Consider the following 22,964-nt stretch of genomic DNA (forward strand, 5'->3'; position numbering starts at 1 on the left):
TTTTTTTTTTTTTCTCCAAGATGTTGTCTACTTGTTTTCATACCCAGAAAGTTCGCATCCACCATCCCTGGTGATGTCCTAGAAGTAACTGGAATGATTCAAGGACCAAGAATACAAGTTTATTGAGGTGAAGAGAGGAAATTCTCTACACTGTCAAGTCTTGCTTGCATTATGATTTCCATGTTAGGGAGCATCAGTCACATATCCTGAAAGAATCTAAAGCATGGAGCCTTGCTAATGGCAAACCCTGCTCTCAGCGCAATTGGCACATTAGTGGTTCTGTTAACTGTAACTGTGGATTGTTCTGAGACACAAGGTTGGTCACTATCTAGATTCGACAGAGTTTATGGAGGCTCATATCATCTGTTCAGAGGCACATGTTAGAAACAGTGTGTAGGCCCAGAAGCTAGATGGTGATGACAGCTGACTTGGAGTTGCATCTAACAAACAGCAGCATTTTTCTAAGTATTGGATTGGAGCCAGAAAGGGAACCCCAGCTCTGGTTGTCTTAGCAGCACATACGACCAGTGCTTAGCTCTGTGTATTTTTTCTGTTACCTTATAAGTTCACTGGTGCTGCTGTTCTTTGTCAGAAAGTTTAATACATCCCAGAGCACCCCATCAGTGTCTGGGTACTGGAGGCTGTGTGTCCACTTTGCAATGTTTATTCCTCTAAAGCTGAGTGGGTGGTAGCCATAAGAAAGAGGCTTCACTAAAATCAGGGTGGGTTTATTTTTCTCTGACATACTTCTTTTTCATGTCTTATTCAACAGTGTCTAAAAGCTCCTTTCACTGGAAGATAGTTGTGAGTCATGGGAGCACATCCATCTTTCCATAAACCTCAGCCTTGACAGAACTTCACATGATGGCTGACACAGTCAGGCCAGGGAGACTACACAACTCTACCTTCCAGAAAACTTTATATAAGCAATAGCAGCAGATGCTTTAAGACCAGCATTTTATTTTCTGCCACCTCCTTGTCATCGAGGGTAATGTTGTAGCTACTTGTCTCACCAGCCCAACCACAGTTTGCCCTGGTGGGATCTAGCCAGCATAGAGCGTCCCTGATCTCCATGGACTCTGCTAGCTCAGATCCTGTGTCAACACGCAAAGATTTATTCCCACCAACAGATTCAGGCATTTTGTTTAATCATCAAGATTTTTTACTATCCAGGTGGGAATGGCCAGAATTACTTGGCTGCTATAGATCATCTATCTGCCAATTATTTGGATGAATTACAGATATTTGCAGGCCTGCAAAAACAGTGGTTAAGCAGAGCTTGCTTTCTTCCAGCTCATTAAGCCATTTAGCATTGCATTACTCTCCAGTTCACATCAGGTATATAATAATCTGACCATCTCCATTTGTCAGGAGCTAAACCTTTGCTGAAACACAAAACAACCATGGCTTAGTCACCATTAGAGGTGCAGGCTATTATATTTATTTAACAGGAGGAAAATAAATCTAGGCAGAGGACCTTTAGGAGTGCTGTGGGAAAGCAACTTTTAACAGTAAGGCCACCTTCTACTGTACACTTGGGTAAAGCAGTGGCTCAAGAAATAGGTATCAAGCAGAAGGAATTGACTGTTTCTCAGATCTTGAGAAGTCCCAGGTGCTCCAGGTGAGGCCATGAGTAGAAGTGTGACACTTTCACTCACGTAGTGGCCCTTTCCCCTGCTCCCTGTGCAGCACAGTGCAGACACATAGACAGGGAGGGTGGGAAATGGAGGCATGGCTTTTATCTGTGGGCATTCTGCATGGTGGGGGGGACTTTTTCTGCAGAGTGTGTGTAATGGCTAGTGAATAACACATACCGTGGAAGTGGTTCATTTCTGAAAGCTTAATGGATCACAGATTCTGCGGTGGTCCTGAAGATTTGTTTCCTGCAATTATATTTTCCCCACTCCGTCCACCCACTCTTTCGGAAGAAAACCAAAAAATTTCTAATATTGTTGAGAAGCTGCCCACAGACATAGGAAATTAAATCTGTTAGTGGAACTTGCCTATTCTGAAGGATGGCCTTGCTTGAAAAGGTGTGGTAATTCTGTGTGACTCATTTGATGAAATTGTTATTCTCTTTTCCTTTGATCTGGCCTGGCTGGGGCATTCTGAGCAGCTAAACAACAAAGCTCATTCACTCAGTAGCCTATGCTGCAGTTGCGCTTCACAGTTGTTTGGAAAACATTTTATGTGTGAGTTCACTAGTGAAGATGGCTTTATATTAAAGTTGTTGGGGAAGGGGAACCTCAATCCATCCCACTCCTACCAGTTTGATGCCAGTGCTGGCAATAGATGCCCAGAGCCTGGAGAGGGATCACAGGTCAGCAGGAGAGCACCTGAAGAGCAGCACAAAGGAATTCCAGCCAGTAAGTCAGCTTCATCAGGGGCCCAACTTAAATGCCTCTATGCAAATGCATGTAGCATGGGCAATAAACAAGAGGAGTTAGACATGTGCACATGCTTGCAGGACTATGATCTTATTGGCATCACGGAGACATGGTGGGATGGCTCCTCTGACTGGAGTGTTGAAACGGAATGATACAGGCTCTTTAGGAAGGACAGGCAGGGGAGATGAGGAGGGAGTGTTGGCCTCTATGTCATTGACCAGCTGGAGTGCATGGAGATCTGCCTGGGGATGGATGAGGAGCTGACCAAGAGCCTATGGGTCAAGAGTAAAGAGAGGGCAGGGCCAGGTGACATTATAGTGGGGGTCTGCTACAGGCCACCAGACCAGGAAGACCGAGCAGATGAGGCCCTCTATAGACAGATAGGAGCAACCTCATGTTCACAAGCCCTGGTCCTCATGGTGGACTTCAACTACCCTGATATCTGTTGGAGGAAAACACAGCAGGGCATAAGCAGTCCAGGAGGTTCATAGAATGCATTGATGACAACTTCCTTCTCCAAGTGATAGACAAACCAACAAGGAGAGGTGCTATGCTGGACCTTGTTCTCACCAACAAGGAGGGACTGGTGGGAAATGTGAAGTTCAGGGGCAGCCTTGGCTGCAGTGACCATGGAATGGTGGAGTTCAAGATTCTTAGGGCAGTGAGGAGGGCGCACAGCAAGCTCACTACACTGGATTTCTAGGAGAGCAGACTTTGGCCTCTTCAGGGATCTGCTTCGTAGACTACCATGGCATACAGCCCTGGAGGGAAGAGGGGCCCAAGAAAGCTGGTTAATATTCAAGGATCACCTCCTCCAAGCTCAGGAGCGATGCATCCCAACAAAGAGGAAGTCAGGCAGAAATGCCAGGAGGCCTGCGTGGATGAACAAGGAGCTCCTGGACAAACTCAAACACAAAAAGGAAGCCTACAGAGAGTGGAAGCAAGGACAGGTAACCTGGGAGGAATACAGAGAAATTGTCCGAGCAGCCAGGCATCAGGTTAGGAAAGCCAAAGCCCTGACAGAATTAAATCTGGCCAGGGATGTCAAGGGCAACAGGAAAAGCTTCTATACGTATGTCAGTGATAAAAGGAAGATGAGGGAAAATGTGGGCCTTCTCTGGAAGGAAACGGGACACCTGGTTACCTGGGATATGGAGAAGGCTGAGGTACTTATTGACTTTTTTGCCTTAGTCTTCACTGGCAAGTTCTCCAGCCACACTGCCCAAGTTGCAGAAGGCAAAGGCAGGGACTGGGAGAATGAAGAACTGCCTGCTGTAGAAGATCAGGTTAGACACCATCTGAGGAACCTGAAGGTGCACAAGTCCATGGGACCTGATGAGATGCATCCGTGGGTCCTGAGGGAACTGGCAGATGAAGTAGCTAAGCTACTGTCCATCATATTTGAGAAGTTGTGGCAGTCTGGTGAAATTCCCACTGACTGGAAAAGGGGAAACATAACCTCCATTTTTAAAAAGGAAAAAAAGGAAGACCTGGGGAACTACAGGCCAGTCAGTCTCACCTCTGTGCCTGGCAAGATCATGGAGCAGATCCTCCTGGAAACTGTGCTAAGGCATATGGAAAATAAGGAGGTGATTGGTGACAGCCAACATGGCTTCACTAAGGGCAAATTGTGCCTGACAAATTTGGCGGCCTTTTATGACAGGGTTACAGTGTTGGTGGATAAGGGAAGAGCAATGGACATCATCTACCTGGAACTGTGCAAAATGTTTGACACTGTCCCACACGACAACCTTGTCTCTAAATTGGAGAGACATGGATCTGATGGATGAACCACTTGGTGGATAAGGAATTGGGTGGATGGTCACAGTCAAAGAGTTGTGGTCAACAGCTTGATGTCTGAGTGGAGACCAGTGATGAGTGGTGTTCCTCAGGGGTTGATATTGGGACCAGCACTGTTTAACATCTTCATTGGCGACATGAATAGTGGAATTGAGTGCACCCTCAGCAAGTTTGCTGACAACACCAAGCTGTGTGGTGCTGTTGACAGGCTGGAGGGAAGGGATACCATCCAGAAGGACCTTGACAGGCTTGAGAGGTGGGCCTGTGAGAACCTCATGAAATTCAACAAGGCCAAGTGCAAGGTCCTGCACATGGGTCAGGGCAATCCCAAGCACAAATACAGGCTGGGTGATGAGTGGATTGAGAGTAGCCCTGTGGAGAAGGACTTGGGGGTATTAGTGGATGAAAAACTGAGTATGAGCCAGCAATGTGCACTCATGGCCCAGAAAGCCAATCGTATCCTGGGCTGCATCAAAAGAAGTGTGACCAGCAGGTTGAGGGATGTGATTCTCCCCCTCTACTCTGCTCTCATGAGACCCCACCTGGAGTACTGTGTTCAGCTCTGGGGCCTCCAGCATAAGAAAGACATGAACCTGCTCAAGCGAGTCCAGAGGAGGGCCACAAAGATGATCAAGGGGCTGGAGCACCTCCCCTATCTGGATAGGCAGAGAGAGTTGAGGTTGTTCAGCCTAGAGAAGAGAAGGCTCCGGGGAGACCTTATAGTGGTCTTCCAGTACTTAAAGGGGGCCTAGAGGAAAGACGGGGAGGGACTCTTTATCAGGGAGTGTAGTGATAGGATGAGGGGTAACAGTTTTAAACTGAAAGAGGGTAGATTTATATTAGATGTAAGGAAGAAGTTCTTTACCGTGAGGGTGGTGAGGCACTGGAACGGGTTGCCCAGAGAAGTTGTGAATACCCCATCCCTGGAAGTGTTCAAAGCCAGGTGAGATGGGGCTTTGAGCAACCTGGTCTAATGGAAGATGTCCCTGCCCATGGCAAGGGGGTTAGATCTAGGTGATCTTTAAGGTCCCTTCCAACCCAACCCATTCTATAATTCTATGATTCTGTGATTCATGTTCAAGGTAGGGTTGAGAGCAGAAGAAAAACATCAGTGAGCTGCAGTTGAGAGCAGACTGGGACAAGAGCTGTATCTATGGAAAGGTCTTCCATACTGACATCTGTGACGCAGATGTAGAGACTATGCAGTGTCCTGAACTGATGGGGAAGGCTGTGCTCTCCTTCTTCAGCACAGTGACTCAGACTAGTACTATACACATAAAGCACCAGCTAAGTATAAAGAAATACTCAGTCATACTTCCTATCTTTGCATTAAAGAGGTCATTTCAATAGGGAAGAATAAGGGAAAGTGTAGCTCACACTGCCTCTGATTACAAGTAAATTAAAAGACAGCTGGGAGGTTAGTGTGGTCCATTGGAGAAAATGGGGATATGAGGAACTGAGTGGATGCAGGGGATTTTTTGAAGGGAAATGTTTCTTCTTCACTCCCTCCATGCTTCCCTCCTCTCCCCAGGGTCAGTTCTACTGACATCTTTTTTGCAACAGAAAATCTAAAGTTCAAGAAAACAACATTTTCCAACACTAGAATACTGGAGGTACCACAGTGGCCCTGCTTACTCTGCTACTTGACCCAAAAACCAGAGTCAGAGTTGGATCGCTATGAAATTTTTGGCTCAAGCTCAGCTTTTATCTTTCTTTTCTAAAAGGGAAACAGGTCTTTGTTCAGGAGGCAGTGGCTAAGTCACCAGCCCTGACTTTTTACGTTCAGTCCAGCATGCATGGAAAGCATTGCCTGATCTAGCCCCATGGTGACTGAGAGAGAAATAATACAGAGAGGCATTTTTAAATACAGAATTTGATGTCTCATATGTTTCAAACTGCTATTTTTCTGGTACAGCAGAAATACTCTGTAGGGACAAATAAGCCATGTAATTTTAAAGTAAGATTAATCAATGCCCTTTGCTCCTACTCACTGAGCCATTATTCACCTTCAGAAACACCGTGCAGTTGCAATCTGCTCCTTGAGTTCATCCTATGGTTGGTTCACGACAAGTCCCCAAACCTGCAGTACATCATTAGCTCTGGCAGCGTGTGGGTAAACATTCTCTGAGAAACTAAAGCATGGGGCTGAAGGAAATGTCCTGTGTTTTTGTTGGTGGGGGAACCACAGTGCTGTTTAATCCTCCATTTCCTAAATGGAGAATTGGTCAGCTGTGACCCAATGTTATTGTCATCTGGAAGATTTGAGGCTGTTTACCAAGTCTAATGTCTGAACTGGAAGTGAAAGGGATGTGATGCAAACTGGATCTTCTTGGGCTTAAGCATGAGTGGAGTTATGACAACTGAACTGGAGATCCTAAACCAGAGGATGCCAGATGGGAATGTAGCCCTTTGCTGCAACTGCCTTCATGGCAGTTCTACAGTTTGGCCTCCAGGAGAGGACCTTGACTAAGGTGTATGTGGTCCCTGTGAACATAGAACAATATCAGAAAGCCCAGGGAGGCCTGGCCTAAATGGTGTTGGTAGTGTGGTTGCTTCTCTTTCAATCACTGGGACAGGTATCCTGCATAGTTGAACTTCACAATATGATGTTGCCATGGCTAAGCTGTATATGATGCTTGAAAAAAAGATGCGGTTTTGAGTGAGAGGGCAAGACACAATTTAGGCCTAGGTCTACTAAAACAGTAGTTCTTTCTATTGCCACTAGTTATGTTTGCAGCTGCCTAGGCACTGAGCAACCACTCAAGACTTAATCGAGGTTGCAGAGGTCAGAAGTTGTTGTGAAAGCTCTGAGGCTGTCCTGGGCGGTGGTGTGAGACCTAGGCATGCACGCGCGCACGCACACATGCTGGCCAGCATGCTACAGTGTTTCCCAAAGGGCTGTGCAAAAAATAACTTGAAAAAGGAAATGGTGTTGTTGAGAATATTTTCAGAATGCAAAATAAACTCTGGTCCAAGAAAAGGTGTTACTTTGGAAGGAAGCCAGAAAGCAAATACAGCCATGACCTGCAATGACCACAGCTTCTCTCTTCTGATCCTGGCTGGCTTCTAGCCTCTTCAGGGAGTGCAGCATTGATTAAAGAGAAGGCCAGCAGCTTCTGTTCTTATTTATCTCTACAGTGAAAAGATCAGACTGTCAGGGTACTGGGCTTGAACAGTGCCTTGGCTTGGTGAATAGAGAGCCCGGCAAAAAAATCCCACCCTGTACTTACAGGCTTCCTTGTGAAGGTGAGGAGGAGGAATGCTGCAGAAAAATGTCCTCACTGAACAAGAGCAAACATGTAAGATCTGTGTCTTCTCCAAATACAAATTCACTATACTTATTCAAGGATAGGGTTATTCTAGTAAGGAAGAGCCATTTTTACTGGACTATGTCAAAAGAGTTATCTTTAAGACTGACAAAAAGGCGAAGCATTACAGGATTCATTTAGGATTTTTTCCAAGCAGTAAACCAGTCTGTAAATACTATGTAAGCATCTTCAATCTGCTCATGCTACTAGAGTTAAACCAACATGTCCTTGCAAACAGACCGATGCACCCTTCATTGTGGCCGGTGGGATTCTCCCTCCTGATTTAACAAGTCTTAGACAAAATCTTAGCTCCTTTTAATTAAGCGGGGGGGGGGGGGGGGGGGGGAAGGCAAAATAAGAAACACCCCAGTGAAAACAATCAACTTGGTGCAAAACTGCAACACTGTGGTATGCTCATCTCAGCCACTTGAATTGCTTGCAGAGACTCTATGGGAGGTCATAAGCAGTGTTTTCTGAGAGCAACAGTCTTCCAAATATGATGCTGCATATTCTCTCTGTCTGAGCCTCTCCTCTACTGCTCTTCCAGGTGGCTTTCACTGGAGAACAGCCAACCTGCATGAAGGTTAATACTGCCTGGCCTTCAGTGGTGCCTGCTAGTGGGTGCTCCATTTTCCAAGACTTTTTGACTTGACTCTGAAATGCTCCATCACTGGAAGAGGTGGAGATGGCTTTTCAGAAAACCTGGACTTGGGCTTGCATATCTCAGCTATGAGTGGCCTTTGCAAACCTAGACAAGTCACAGCAGCAGGACAGGGCTGTACCTAGTGGACAGAGAGGGACTAATATAGTTAGAAAGGCTGGTGGAAATACTTCTAATGAGTATGAAATAGTTGTTTTGATAAGACACCTTTAAAAAATAATCTCAACATGAGCATTTTTGCCTTGATGACAGCACAGGTGGGTCAGGCACAGTGTTTTGTTATCTGTGTTCTGGGAGTGAAGGACTTTTCAGAGCCCTGACAAACAGCGCACACCCAATTTGATTGGAACTAATTAGCTGCCAATAGAGGATTGCATTCAAAATGATGTATTCCTCTCACTGAGCGCAAAAAGCTGCCCTTGTTTCACATCTGTGTCTGATTATACCTCTTGAACTTTAAGGCAGCTGTCTTGCAGGTTCATTTTCTGTAGGAATTCAGGAAATTACTCAGGAAAGCCACTGACACTACCTACCACTTACTGCCAGATCTCTTTCACTCCTCATGTGAAGAAGCCTATTACCGGGAACTGTTGGCATGCAGCATGGTCAATGGCAGCCTAGCAATTAGAGTGGAATTTATAAAAAAATATTGCAATAGTCCTTAAATGTTACCAATTGATGTGTATTCTCATGCCTTACGGAGCAGTCCCCAAAGAATATGGCCCTTCCCTCCCACCAACAAATAATAAGGGATTTTACAAATTACATTGAGATCACAACGGGATTGATTAGGTGTAAGGGAGATAATATTTGAAGGAGGATGTAAAGTGATACTTACTTGCAGGTCATTAGTATAGGGAGAGACTTGATTGTTGTAATATTGACTCAAAATGTTGGCACTGTTTTTTGCTGCATGGAGCAGCCTTCAAAGTACTGCAGAAATGACTGTTTCACTTTTTATTCCATTTTAATTTAGAAAAAGATAAGTGACTTGGAGCAACTGAAGGTCATTCCTCATCTGGTTATTTTTCTGATAAAAATGAGTTGAAGGACAAAAGGTGATTTAAGTGCCTTGCCAACAACTATACAGTAATTACTTCCAAAGGGCATGCAGCCCACCAGTGTCGACTTGAATGAGAATTTAGGGCTTCTGACAATGTTGGTTGACTCCTCCCTTTAATTCTCAACATACTGCTTTGGGCTATGATCTCATCAGATCTCAATGCTAAGCAAGAGTCAATCATGCCAAAACTTGGATAGGAAGCAGACAAGAACAGGTGTTTCAGGAAATAGTGTTGGTTTATTGAGATATTGTATTTATTAAATCAATGTCCCAGCAAAGTTCTACAGTCACTGTGCTACTGCAGTTGCTTTGGTGGTGATATAAACACCCAAGTCCTGTTTTTCTGGTAAAAGGAAACCATATTTTTTTAAAGCATAGCCTTGTTTGCTTGGACATCCTTGCCAAATAAGCTTTGGTAACTTTTCTCATGAGTTTTCTTCTTGATTTCTGCACTCTGTAGCTATGATTATGCTCTGTGATTCAGAAGACAGACAGATCAGGGGTTGAAATATGTTTGTATGAAACATTGACTGAATGGATCAGAAAGGTAAATTTGTAAGAATCAAGGGATGGTGAGAATCTGTAGAGCCACCGCTGAGTCTGTGCTGGCCACAAACTGGCCACACACAAGGGTTGGATCCGTTACATAAAGTGTAGTTGTGTGTAGTCATGTGTGTGTGCTGGCATGTAGGCAGTAGGTCTTCTGAGTACTGCTGAGTTATCCAGAATGTAGGAGTGTGTGTTCCACAAGGAGAGCGAGCCAACAGCATTAACGTTTTTTGAATTGTGTTTTTGTTGTTCTTTCATCATGTAAAAACCCAGTGTTAAGTGAAAGGAAGTGACAAGAATATAAAGAAGAGTAAAGTCTCATATGAAAAAACATGACTCTAAGATCCTCACAAGCAAGTTCCTGAAATCACCATCGGTACAAGGAATAGAGATAAAGAGGAGAGTGGGGTAGAACCTGCTTGGCAGGAAGCAGTAAGGAAAAGTATAAAAACTATATTTCAGCATAAAATGAAGAATCATTTAAATACCACCATTTTTCTAGAAAGTCACACAGATACTATTTGTTCCTATTCAGGACATAATAAATCATTCAGGGTTTTCATGTCTTAAATTTCCTTTCTCAGATACATTGCACTGGAAGTCCCTTTTCTCAGACTAATAGTGCAAGTAGCCTTTGACATTGCTCTCAAAATAGGTCAGGAATTTTCAATATTTTGTGGACAATGGTGTACCAATAGATGTTTCAAAAACTAAAGGACGAGGATCTGGGGGAGTGCAGATAGATGAAACTTTTTGATCCAGCTCTGAGTGACAGGTGTTTGTAAAATATAACTGGGGGGAGGATGAAACTGAGTATACAATTTGGTCCATGAAAATTTAAAGCTAGTGCTGCAGTGCTGGGGTCTGGCTCTGTGCCTGCTAACCTTTCTGCTGGCTTCAGAGAGCATGGGATGAGTCTTTGACAAATACCTGTCTGGAAGGAAGCGCCTGACAAGAAAATTCAGTAACCCAAAAGCTCTATGTAATGTTGACCGAAAGACAGCATTCAGCTCATGGATCTCATCTGTGAGTAACTGCAGGCCAGCACACCCTGTGGTGGTGAAGGAGCTCAGTGCTCTGGCAGGCACCAAGCACTCACATACAGTCCAGCCTGCATGAGTTGAGGCTAGTGTAAGCCTCCAGCTTGAGAACACATCTGAAGAGCTTGTTTTCAGACTGCAACGTGTGATGTTCACCTGCAGAAATTCATATGCTTGTCAAGATGGGGTCTGCCTTCCTGGCTCTTTCTATCTCTTTGACTTTCATCTCCTTTCAGCAGATTTCAGTGCATATCTCTATGCTGACATTGGTGCAGACTTGGGCTGGAGAAAGGCAAGTTAGGGCTGTTACCCTGAAAAGCAGCAGAGGAAAGCCCAAGTTTGCATGGCTGTCTTTGCAAATTCCCCTTAGCATGGTCAGAACTGAAGAGGGACTGGCGGGGGGGGGACCTCTGCAAAGGAGGGAGGTGAAGGTCTAAGGCTACGAAAGGCAGGCATAAATGAAAAAGTTAAGTCCTTTGAACCATCAGATGATTTGCCTGATCAGAGGGTGTATAGAACAGAGGAAGTGCCCAAGTGCCCAAAGAAGAGGTCCAGAAGAAAACAGTGTTGTTAGTCGACCTGTGTGTAACAGGTGCTAAAAGCAATAATGGCTCCACTATTTGGGTTGAAAGTGTGTGTTTAAATCCTCCTCCTACTTCTTTAGTGGTGCTGGGGGCAGGACCAGGAATAGCTCCTCCTGCTCTCCCTGGAGGGAGCCCTGTATACCTACTGGTTGGCTATGTATATGGTTGTGGTCAGTTTCTACAAAGACAGGGGACTCCCATCTTCCTAGCTGACTGTGACTGGAAGTGGTGAGCTCTGTTGGACTGTAAGTAAAGGGAGAAACATCTGCAAAAGGGACGAATTCATGGATCCAGCAACAGTCGTCTGGCTTTTAAAGCTTTCCAAGATTTCCTGGAAACTAGAGATCTGTAAGCAACCAAGCCTGAGCAGTGGACAAATGCACTGCAGTCATTTGGGTTGTGGTTTTTTTTTTTTTCCTTTTCTTTTCTTTTAATTTAAAAATAATTTGTTGGAGGGACAGACTAAATTAAATCAAATTGCCAAAAGACCACAGGGGAGCTCTAAGACGTCTTTTTTAAACTGGGTACATAAACTGTATCTCCCATTGGTTGGGTGACTTTGGAGTCTTTAGTCTTTGTTGCTGTTTATTTTTCATAGCTGTCACTCTCTGAAATTATTATTATTGGTTTTGTTAGTGGAGTCATGAAGTGTCCTGTTGGCGCAGAGGCTGATGCTGGGGAACCTTAAGTTGACTGGCTGAGTCATGACAAGTGCATATCACTTGAGTCTCCACAAACTCCTCTGCAGGATTTGAAACAGCTTTGACAATTATTTGGCCAGCTGAAAAAGAGACAGTACCAAAATTAATAAAATGTGTTCCAGTAAAGCAATTTCCTTTGCCTTTCTCTATCCTACTTCCCTACTTTATTTCACCTTTTGTCCCCACAGAAGTTAATTTTAAAATTAAAGAATGCATGCTACATGATACAGCTTTGGGTTTTTGAGTGAGCCTAAAGCTGAAATCAGAGAGGCAGTGGGAATTCAGTTTGACCTCGGCACTTGCCAAGCACGTAACAAGCATGTGGATGCTACACAGTCACCAAGGTGAACTGAAGAGGAAGTGTGACATCATAGTTGGAGCCAGGGTTGGTAAGTGGACCTGGATCCACCAGCTCAGTAGTGTGTGAGCTGCCTTTCCTCTGCGGGCTTTGCACCTTGCAGTGCACACCAGGGCTGTCCAGATGCTGCTGCTTTTTCATATTATTTTTAAGCTCCATGCAAAACATGTATTTCAGATGCCTTTCTGAGTTCCATTCAAGGAAGCAATCTTATCTAAAAAAGTCTTTTACCTACCCTCACAGACTTGCTGCTACTTATGGGGAGGTGGAAGAGGAAGTGGGGAGCAGAGGAAGCGGGAGTGAGGTGGAGTTGCAGGGGATCTTCTTGGGCTGATGTCCTGCATTCCTGACTAAATTCCAAATATCCAGTAGAGAGGATGAAGACTGGGGATGGTGCTGACTTCACACGTGGGGGTTCAGCAAAACTCCCTTGACTGCATTGGATGATGGTGAAAAAGAGTAAGGGGGTTTGCAACTCATATGGTCACTGGATTGTAGCTTAACAGTAACCTTGCTGTTGATCCTAGTAATCGGTGCGGACATGCTGTTGGACTTAGGAGCCCAGCCTTTACTTTCAGGTGTGGTAGAGGTTGGTATGTAAGTGTCTGTGTGTTGACTTTTGCAAATGTTAACCAGTCCCAGTCTTACACTGTTTGCTGTCTGTGTTGATGCTGTGCTGCTAAATTTAGGATGTTCCTACTAGTCCAGGAATTAGTACTAGCATACTAGTGTAACAGACATTTAATTATCACATGGAGCTGCTATGACTGCAAGCAGGCAGAGCCAGAGATGTAAATCTGAATAAGTATCTCAGCCACAGGCAGCGTGTTATTGGCCTCAAATGGAGGTCAGATTCTGGTCCTGGATATCTCTGCGTGTATCAGCGTGGTACATCACATGCTTTTAAATACTCAATGTACTGATGTGTCTGGATGCAAATGAATTCTTGACTGTCTGTACCTCAACTCTTGGCCACAGCATGAAGATGTTTGCTAGGCTTGGTCCATCATACTGAAATTGTCCTGGCTGTCTATCCAGATACAGCTGTTAACCCCCCACCTAAAGAACTATGCCGTGCATTACAGAGCCAGTGAATATGATGTCCTGTGTAACTGTAACTGCTATTTTTGCACTTCACTGCAAGCTTAGACACTGGTTTCAGCAAATTACAGCTGGTACAGGACAGTCTAGAAAAGAGGTCTTTACCGGGGACATCTAGTGGTCCAACAGCTAATGTCTGCACCCAGTTTGCAGTCCTGAGTGTCAAGTGTTAGGTCAAGATAGATCCCACATTTGCTACTGCCCCCATGGCTGTATGAAGTAGGCTTGTTAGTAGCTGTTTTTCAACACTACCAAACCATTTAGGGATTCTCAAGAAATCAGAGCGTGCTCCAACAGAATTCTAGATATCTACAAAGAACTTTTGGCTGACTTTATTTTGCTTACTTACATGTTGAACATGCATAGCCCTAGGCAAGCTGTGATGAAGAGCAGACTGGACAAACAACTAATGCTGCTAATATTGACCCAGAGCTCCATTTAGCTTTGCAGCCCCCTTTAAAAGGAAGCAATCAAAAGAAAGTGCTATGAGATCCTGAAGGCTGCTTGTTTGTTTTTTTTTTCACATGCTGCTCAGCTTGGGAGGTAAAAATACCCGTCAGTTTGATTTCCTCTTTCTCAGGCATTGGTCACTTGTTGATGGCTTTGCATTTTCAGTGCTGGAAGGGCAATGTTGAAATACACCTTCAAAAGATCATGAAAAACATTCTGGTTGAAGAAAGTTTTGGATGCTTTTTAAAGGTTTTGGGTTTTTTTGTTGTTGTTGCTTTTTTTTTGGTTTTTTTTTTTTTTCCCCAGATCCCATTGCTGAGCCTTGTTTGAAGATTTTTTTTTTTAATAACTGGATTATTCCTACATATGATTGTCACTCATCACTTCTGGTGAGGCACAAATTGTCTAGCAGGTAATTTTCCAGTCTGAAATCTACAAAGTGGATTTTGCAAAGCTTTTGCAGCATGGTGATGCTTTCTAGACAATGGTATATAAATGCCATTTCCAAGTGAGACTGCTGTTATTATTCCCAGATGTTCCAGTTCTTTAGTTGCCTAAATATAGTTGTTGGTGAGGGGTTTTAGGCTTTCAGGGCAGAAGGTCAGCTTGAAAGGGACTTAGAGTTTTAAAGTAAGTAATTTCTGGATTTTGAGCCTTATCAGCTCTCACTTTGAGTGTGATGGGAAAGCCTTTAAGCTGCTTTTGTCAAGCTTGGGAGATAAAACTGGCATTTCTGGGGTCTCTCTCACAGAAAAAACTGCTGAGGTCTGAGTCAGTTTGGGTCACACGTTCCATTGGTGTAAATTTGCCCCACTGTATTGACATCAGTATAGCTAATGTGATTTGCTCTGTATAGGTCTTGGCAGCATCAGTATAAGTATTTTAACTTTAAATGGGAAATGTCAAATACAGCAACCTCCCCATCTTGTCAGGTGGGGAAAGAGCAAGTGAAGAGATAATGCCTCCTTTGGAGCCATGGCATTCACATCTTTCTTCTGAAGAAAGAAACCTAGGCTGACATGGAGTCAGCAGCAGAACTTTGGATTTCAGTGAGTCTAAAGGAAAGCTGCACACAATCTGATGAGCTGCAGCTTGATCTTGTGTTACACTTCAATATTTATGTACTGAAGGCTCTTTGTTTAATGGAAAATATTGTCCTTTTCCCATCATGACTGTCATGTAGCCATCTGTGTTAGCTAGGCTTGCACCTTTTATGTATCATAAGAAATGTGCATATTGTAGTTTGATACGCTGAAGCATAATAACAAGGTATGTGCAGTGAACAGCACTGTAGAAAAAATGGGTTGTGATCTTATCATTAAAGAAGGCAATGAATGTGTGGAAAAGGCCCTAGTTCTTGGCCAAAGACATTATTCTGACTCCTACATTAAAAGTGCACTGACTTTGTCATTCTTATGCATCTCATTAAATCCGAACCTGAGCTTTAATTTTACACTTTCTTGTCTCATCCCCTTTTCAGGATCCTTCTTCCTTTCTCGTCTGTAGTGGGGCATTCTCTAGTTTATTTTAAAATCTTTTCTTGTAGAACTGTAACTGGACCGCTCCCTACCTGACCCTTCCTCTTCCTCTTCCATCTCCCTGTGAAACAAGGCAACTTTTCACCTATAAACCAAAAAGAGTTAGCCAGGACCATCTGGCAGAATCACTTTCTTTCCAGTCAAAAGGTTATGACAAACACTATTTTCTACAGAAAGCTCACATTTTTCATATAATCTAAAAATTTCACTTACTCAAGGATCTGACTTCTGTCCAGAAAAAGAATTCTGACAAATTTTTCAACCAGTCCTAATTTTTCTTCATCAGGATTTTATTTTCTCCTCCACCATTTCTCTTTCTATAGCCTCTTGAGCAAAATAAGATCCCTATAAACATTTGAGTACTAGATGAACTTTCCAACCTGTGGTATTTAGGTGGATTAAAAATAAGGTGAAATAAGTTTGCCTGTGCCCTATTTTTGACAACTGTGGCCTAGACGCTTCCTTTATAGGTCAGTAAAAGCCTTGTTATATGTTTGTAGAGTCAGCAGAAAAAGCTGGCTTTCCTCATAGCCTGAACCAGTGCAATCCTGAAGCTCTCTGAAGTCACTGAGATAAAGACCAGGCCCTGAGAGAGAGCATGAAAAATACACTAAATGCACAGCTCTGGCCCTTGGATACATCAAAATCTTTTGAAGCAAGTGGCAGAGGGAAAAAATGGAATCTTGTGCCTCCATCCAGACCACACCAGACAGTTCAGCATTGCTCTCAGCTGTAAATGCTGCTGTCAGGGATGAATTCTGGTGTGTCTCTATCACATCAGAACATGCAATGCCCATGTCCAAAGCCCAGCCAGTGAGGCCATCTGAGAAACGTGCCAGGCTGGGGAATGAGGAAAGGCTGTAGGGTTTTTCTCCACAACACAGGGCAAGGTTCCTCCACCCCTTCTCTGCCTGTGGGATGTCAAAAGGTATCTATATATGCAAATATTCTTACGTCACTTACTTACTTCCTTCTAGCTGGTATCTAAGGACCACAGGTTTGATCATGGTATGGGATACGCCTGTAATACTTGCAGGGTATTGTGCAGTTTTCAGTCTGTCTCTCTTTATCTTGCCTAAACAGCCTAATCTGGTTTCACCATGTTTCTTTTTCCAGCCTGGGCTTTTTCTCACTCGCAGGGTATTGTTGCTGAGGGGAGCGGGGAGACAATCAAGTGGGAGACTATAACCCAAACCTGGGAATTGCGTGTAGTCTGTTTTAAACAGACTTATTCCCTGGGAGAAGAGTGGTGCCTAGTCAGTAAAAACAGTTTCTAGAGTACACAAGATGAAAAGAATTTCTCTATGAGAAGATTTCTGGTAATTTAATTACTACTAACTACCATCCAGTGCTGCTAGCGGAAATGATTGCAGTTTTCAGCTAACTTGCTGTGAAGATTGAATGGGGCATGAGGGTAAATTTAATATATTCTGCCTTAGTGATTAGCGTTTGTGTTCAACTTTGCAGCCTTTAATGGGAGCTCTGTGGCTGCGTGCTCTTTGGTAGCACTGGTTTCCATGACAGCTTCTGTGTCAACTATTTTTCACACATACTTTATGACTTATTGTACAGCACGTGTTGTTTAGTTTCACAGGCCATGCTACAGTTTTCAGGAAACCTGTGACTCTTTAACATCTTCATTGCAAGGAGCAATTGCCTGCCATGAGGAATGAGAGAACAATGAGCAATCCATATAGGAAAGGTGGGGAAAGCATGCTGGTATGTTAAAAATTTGGATTTGTCACATCAGAATGCAGCTGGCAGCAGTGACAGGCTCAGGAACATCTGTGAGGCCTTGGACTTGAAGGAGCTGATTGTTAGTGATGGTTTTCTGTCATTTCATGAACTCACCAGTGTTAGATTTTCAGTCTCCGTCACATTCTTCAAACCCCTTGTCAAGTGCTGCCTGAAGGCTCTCTCTCGTGCATGCCTGCTTTGTTCCCATGCCCCATCTGTCCTGTGGGAAAAGCTCCTCACTCGTGCCAGAAAGACATTTCTAAGAATATCAAGGGACAACTGTGCCAGGCCGGACACTTCCATGTACGCCTGTGCTGGGTCAGTCTTGCTACCCTGGCTGAGTTCTCACCATGTCCGTGCTGGAGAAACCTCTGCTGGGAGCAGGAAGGTGCCCAGCCTTGTTCCTGCTGCCCACATGGGCAGCTTGGGAGGGAGAGCGGCTGAAGCTTCTTTTGGGGGGTTCCCCTGTTGAAAGCCTCCCACTGTGAACCCATGGCAGATGGGGCAGGTGGGAGCATGTGGCTGCATCTCCCTCTGAGGCTTCCTTGGAGATTGCCTGCGTCTGAGCAGGGTGTAGGCTACTCAGCCTCAGCACAGCCGAGAGTGTCGGTAAGTTGCTGAGAAGGATGTACCGGAGGACAGAAGTCAATGAGAATTTGCCTGAACAGAATCTGAGGAAAGTAAAAAAGGCAAGCCTGCAATGATGCATCAAGCCTGGGGTGGATGTATGTGGTCTGCCTGAAATAGAGCAGACAGAATTGGAAACGGTCCTTTGGCCAAGTCTCTCAGAAAGGAGATTTCAGATGTGACATGGTGTGCTCGCCATGGGGCGGCGGTGGCCCTTGCTGGGTCGGAAGAGAAAGCCTGCCGCTGCCTGCTGCCTCCCTCTGAGTAACTCCTGACAATTAATGCTGCAGCAGGAAATAGGTGGGAGATTAACAAAGGGTTTGTTGCTGAGTGGATTGTGTGCCCCGTCAAAAGGAGCTGTAATTCCCACCCAGTCCGTTTATTTCTGCCATGGACTAGCCCTGTTGCTTGCTTCCCCTTTCAAATAAGGTTAACACCTTCAAAAATTCGGAACTTGCCAGAGACTTGGAGTCTGCTGGAGACAGCAGTTTCCACTTTCCCTGGGGGTTTCTGTACAGTGTTAGGAGTTGGCAGGGTTCAAGGGTGGAAGGGATCCTGGTCTTTAGACTGAAAGGGGGGCAGAAAGACAGCTGACGGAGAGCAGCATTCCAGCCTGGGTTGAGCTCATTTGTCATCTGCCAGGTATCTGTTAGATCTTGCAGTCCCTGGGAGAGAATTTGTTAAAAAATGAAAAGCTTTCTGGTGTCTGAAGATCAGCAGAGACTGATGCAGGAAATTTTGTACACCTGAATAACCTCAGATAATTTAAAGAAGTAGAGATTGCAACATAAACCACTTAAAACCCAAGAGCCAGTCAGGAGCTGTTTCACACCGAAAACTGTGTCCTCTTCCCTGGCACCAGTAAAGCCTTGGTTTTGTGTTCCCCAACTCCCATGCTGCCAGACTTGCTGCTGGCCCAGCTCTGGGGCAGAGATGCAAGGTCTGTGATGACTGTGGCTAAACATGGTCATTGAGAGGTCCTGGGTCTTCCAGTGACCCTGCACCCCATCCTGGCCCTGACTCCACCAGGCACCCATGGCCTCCTGGTGAAACTTTTGTCGCAGGTTTGGAGAGCCTGTGGGCAGAGAGAGTCCCATGGGCACTGGAATTTACATAACTTGTGCTAAAGCCTCTTAAAACGTGGGGTGTGTCCTTCCTGGCATCTTGCAATGTGGAGGTTATATCCTGGCATGCTGGCGGGAAGGTCTAACACCTTCTCTTCTTGGGGCGCCTGGCAAGGTGCTGCCCCATGTGGGTGCTGGGGTGGGATGGTAGCACTGGCAGCACTGTTGGAAAAACACAGGACTACCTCAAAACCTACCTGCACAAGATGCCCAGGCCTTGGAAGAGGAAAGAAGGACAGACATCTCAGAAAGGAGTGGTGTGCTGGGGGTTTGTGGCTTTGGGCCAAAGCAGCTTCATGAGGTGGAGTTTGGGGGAAAAAAGGGGTGAGACTGGGGAGACAGAGACTGCTCGTGGGAATGTATGTGTGTGTGAAGGAGGGAGGTGTAAGACGGAGGACCGCAGGGAGGTGTGGGTGCTGGCAAGTGAGTGGGGCTGTCTGGAAACGCTGTGCAGAGTGGGGTGGGCTGGTGTGTGGGAGCAGAGCAGGGGCTGTCTGTGTGCGCAGTGGGTTTCTGAGCAGGAGCAAACCAGGATGAAGCCTTCACCAGAGCTGGGCTGAGGCCAGCCAGTAGCTGGGTGGGAACACAGGCTGCGCTGGGGTAGGACAGCACAGAGGCTGCAGGGTGGGAGGGAGCCTGGGAGCTTGGGGGGCTGCAGGTCTGCGAGGAGCAGCTTGTGGCAACAGCCTGGGAGCAGGCTCATGGCCTCAGAGCCCTTCTGCTTGTGCTTCTTTCCACTGTGTCCTATCCTCGGGGCAGTTGGCATTGCAGTCACAAACCATATGTGGCAGATGCCCCTGGACAGCTGGGCCATGGAAGCTCTATTCACTGTCTCTGCACTCAGGTTGGGAGCCCAAAATCATGTGTGGCTGTAGCCCCACCCAGACAGAGCTGTTTATTTTTGAAGCAGCTGGGAGATGCTGTGAAAGAGGTAGGTAAAGTTCAGCTGGGATTATTTTTAATACCCTGTGTCTAGAGGGAAATTCACAGTACCATTTGATTAGAGCTGCTTTTTCCATCCCAAATGTGTCTGCTTACATTGTGTGAAGTCCCTGCCATTTTCTGTACCTCCCCATCCATTTCCACTCTCCTCTTTTGGCTGCCCCTCAAAATGCTCAGTTTGGGGCCAAGACCCTGTGGCAGGCGATGCACTGTGCCTGGTCAGCAGGAGGACCCAGCCCTGCTCCCCTCTGTACTCTTGTGAGCTATCTTTATGGCTCGTTCCCCATCTGCTGTGCAGGATGAAATCTACCTTCTAGCACGCAATTCATCATCATACTTGGTGATAACACAAAGCTCTCCTGTTGAGGTATCCAAGTGTGTCCCCTGGCTGAGATACTACTTTACACAAAACATAGGGAATTAAGCTGTATTACTGTATTTATACTGGGCTGTAGCTTTGCTCTGGACCCTCTGCCAGGCTCCAGAGTGAGTCAGTAAGCGTGGAGTCAGCAAGCGGGCTAGGCTGAACAGTGAAGGACCTACATTCACCTCCTCGTTCTGCCTCTGACCTGCGTGTGACTTGGTGTTGACTCGGTTTGGCTACTCTTGGCCTTTGGTTCCCCAACCATGAAGTGAAGATGACTCTTAGGGATGCTGAGGAGATAAAAGCATTAACGTTGGTATTGCTTGCTGTTACTTGCTATACCTGCTGTTAAGGAGAGCCAAGTAAATAGTATTTGGGGGCTGATGAGCAGCCAGATTTTCCCCTCACTCACACCTCCACCTTCTGAAACCACTTGGATGTCACCACGGCCTGCTATTTGTAAGCACTTGAGTGTGTGTGTATGTGCGTGTGTGACACTTACACTCTTACTGGATTCAAAACAGATGTTGAGATGACAATTTGATCCCCTCCTGCTTTGGCTGAGCTGAGTGGGTGGAATCTGGGCTGTAGCTCACAGCGGAGTGTCCGGCCAAGAATCTCCAGGCCTTTCTCTGACATTAACAGGACCCCCTGGATGTTTGGGAAATGTTGCTGTATCAATGTGCAGCTGGAGAAGCCAAAGCACATGAAACAGAGCGGGCTTGCTCAGCGTAGAAGGACAAGGGGGAGGATGAAGTGTGTAAGCCTCTCTTCCCTGGCCAGACCACTAGATGGAGACGTCCCTACCAGATTTGTGAAAAATGCAAGTATTTATGAAAATATATTTCCCAGTGATTTCTCAAGGACTTGCCAGTGAAAGCGCAGACACTCTTCCCATTGGTTTCACAATGAGTCAGATCTGGTATGGGAAGGGGCTTCTTGGTTTAGTAACAGGGTATGAGGAGCAGCTTTTAGAAGGATTACTCATTTCGAGCCGTCTGTGTTTACCAAGTGCTCTCTCTCCCATGTTGGGAAGAAGTACAGCAGAGTGGTTCAGAGCTCCCAAACATCTCACTCACTAGTGCACAAGGGTGCTCTGCCGCTCTGCAAATCACAGGGAGCCCAGAGATGACCATGCTTGCAACAGCAGTTCATGCAGCTCTAACACCTCTGTGGCACCGAAGTGGTGATATCCCTAAGGCCCAGAGCAGCTCATTTTCAGCTGCCTCCACCCTGCATCTGGCAGCTTGCTTCACTCTGCCTCAGCACCGAGGATTATAAATATGGATTAGTCTCTGCCCAGATACTTAATTTTGCTTAGACAAGAATTCTTCAGTTTGGAGGGGGGAAAAAGGAGGCAAGTATTGCTCTGTGACTTCAGCTGTGCCTGGTGGCTATTATATCTCACTACTTTAATATACATTTGACCTTACTTGCCTCTGCTCTCTGGACTCGTTCTTCAAGTAGAAGGATATTAATGACTTTGACTTCAGTCCAGTTCTCCCTTCCCCCTTTCCCCCCTTTTTCCCAAGTCCTGACAATGAGGTCAAACATAAACTCTGAATCAATGTCCAGTCACATGCTGGTATGTCTGTCCCTAATGTTCTGCAGAGCTTCAGGCTGAGATAGTTGAGATTGCTGTGAGTCACCGCAAGAGGATTTGCAGCTCTGATCCTTTGAGAAGCAAATGCTGGAGGTGCTCTGCCTCTTGAAGCCCAACAGTAAGCAAACAGTGGCAAATGTGCAAATTCTGTCTATTCTTAGGGAAGGTGAATCTTACACGCATTGAATCAGATGTTAGAAATACAGAGGCTGCGGGTTAGCTAGCCCCCCCAGCTGCTGGCCTGTGGCATGCTGGGGACCACTTCTGAGAACTGCTAATCCCAGAGAGGAGGAATTGTAACAAGTGTATGGCTTCCAATACCTGATTCGACTACATGCCCAGTAGCTACATCTTATTTCGCAGAAACCAGGAAAATAAAATGTATTGTTCCAGAAGCTCAGATCCCAGGGTCTTTTAAGCTAGGTGAATCATTTGTTGCCTTTTGCACTACAGAGGTTCAGGACACACAGTTTTGCTGTGCTGTAGTTCTGATCTCATCCAGTTCAGGGTGCAGGCACTTGCCTGTGACTGCATACACATGTGCCCACCACCAGATTCAATGCAGCCTGCTTGCTGGTATGAAGTGACAAACTGTGACTCAATGAAGGAAGCAAGTGAGGGATGGAAAAGTTTGAGAAGGTGCTGGTTTAGGGAATACAAGCATTCAGGAAAGTGTTTGGGTTTTAAGTTTAGTTTTGCTCTTAAGGCAGGGGGGTGACTTCTCTAGAAGTGATGTCTGAGAGTTGAGAATAAGGATCAGGGGCTGTGCAGCCCATTTCCCTGGCCGGAGGTGAATGGGTGTTAGCGGAGGCACACAAAACATCCCACAGGGCTGGGTCACTGCCAGCATGGAGCTTGCTTTCACTGACGCATGTTAACTGGATATCCTTTAAAGTCATTGACATATCTGGATGTACTAGACACCCCAACATCAAATCTTCTTCCCTGCTGGTTATCTTTTTGCTGTATTCTCATGAAGGGGTGGATCTGTCAAAGGAGAAGATACGGCTCAGAGCTCTGCAGCTTC

This window comes from Buteo buteo, chromosome 4 (genome assembly GCF_964188355.1).
Source record: "Buteo buteo chromosome 4, bButBut1.hap1.1, whole genome shotgun sequence".
Taxonomy (NCBI): Eukaryota; Metazoa; Chordata; class Aves; order Accipitriformes; family Accipitridae; genus Buteo; species Buteo buteo.